The sequence below is a fragment of the Arachis duranensis genome, chromosome 9, assembly GCF_000817695.3.
Source record: "Arachis duranensis cultivar V14167 chromosome 9, aradu.V14167.gnm2.J7QH, whole genome shotgun sequence".
NCBI classification, from domain to species: Eukaryota; Viridiplantae; Streptophyta; class Magnoliopsida; order Fabales; family Fabaceae; genus Arachis; species Arachis duranensis.
The window spans coordinates 115,817,399-115,818,697 of NC_029780.3; positions in this window are offsets into that span (position 1 = coordinate 115,817,399).

Genomic DNA, 1,299 nt, shown 5'->3' on the forward strand with positions numbered 1-1,299 from the left:
TTTAATATAATTATTAATTATAGTAGTACAAACAACAATTTTAACTGTAAGCCTATTTTGTACAACATTATAACTAATAAATTTTAAAATTTTTTAAGAAACATGACTAGAACATCTGAATTTGTCATGACATTTCTTTTTCAAGTGTTATAAAGTGTTAGGAGCTTTACATTTGAATTTTGTATAAGTGATTGTTACGATGTCTAAAAATATTTGTCTAATTTATTAAAAAAAGTTAAAAATTAATATTTAATTTTAAAAATATAAAATTAAATAATTATAAAATATTCAAAATTTATCATAAAAAATAAATTAGGCAAAATTAGGCACTAAATTAGCACCATAAAATCCACTTTTTGTAAATCATCCACATTGACTTTATGGTTGATTAAAATTTACAAATTTGACTTTATAAATGACTTGGCTTCCATTGTATGCAAGTTCTAAAGTATTACCTTCATAAATATTTACACAAATATTTTTAATTATTTATGTATAAAAATTTATGTTGAGGGTTCTTCTATATTTTCAAATAATGCTATTTTATTTTCTTTTTTATTATTAAAGAATGATCATAGAATATGATGTTTATAAATTAAATTAATATATTGAATGAAAAAAATAAATATGAATTTATTTATTCTATTTTTTAAATAATTTATTTTCAAAATTAATATATAATTTATCTTGAAAACATATAAACAATTTGTGTATATAAATAATCAAATTTGAGATGAGTAGACCAAAAATTTTATAAATAATTCTACCTTATACATGCTGTAACCCAGTGGCAAAACCGCAAATCTTAAATAAAACTTCGATTTGCGACAAATTATTTCTTAGACTACCGAATTGAGAGATACCATGAAAAACAAAAAACTTCTTTCCTAATCTTTGTGCACACTTAATGTAATTATATTTCGATAAAAAAATATGATATATACATAAAAAAATTCAGTTATTAAATCGATTATTTTGTATTTATATATAAATATATATTATTTTATATAAATAATTAATTTGATAAGATTTTAAGAGTGGATTTTTTTAATTGTTTGATCAAATGTGATATTTTATCATTTAATTTTTTTTGGTCCCACTTAAAAGGTGTAAGGTGAGAGATCACACTTTACTAAACAATTGAAGAAAAAAATTAAGAAGATACATTTCTGATTTTTAGTGTATATCTATAAAAATGAACTCTTAGTTGAGTTGTTGTGTTTGTGTGTAAGGCACATTTTAAACACTCCTCTGGCATGTGTTTTTTATGTTCTACAAGTCTTAATAAAAATAAAAAAA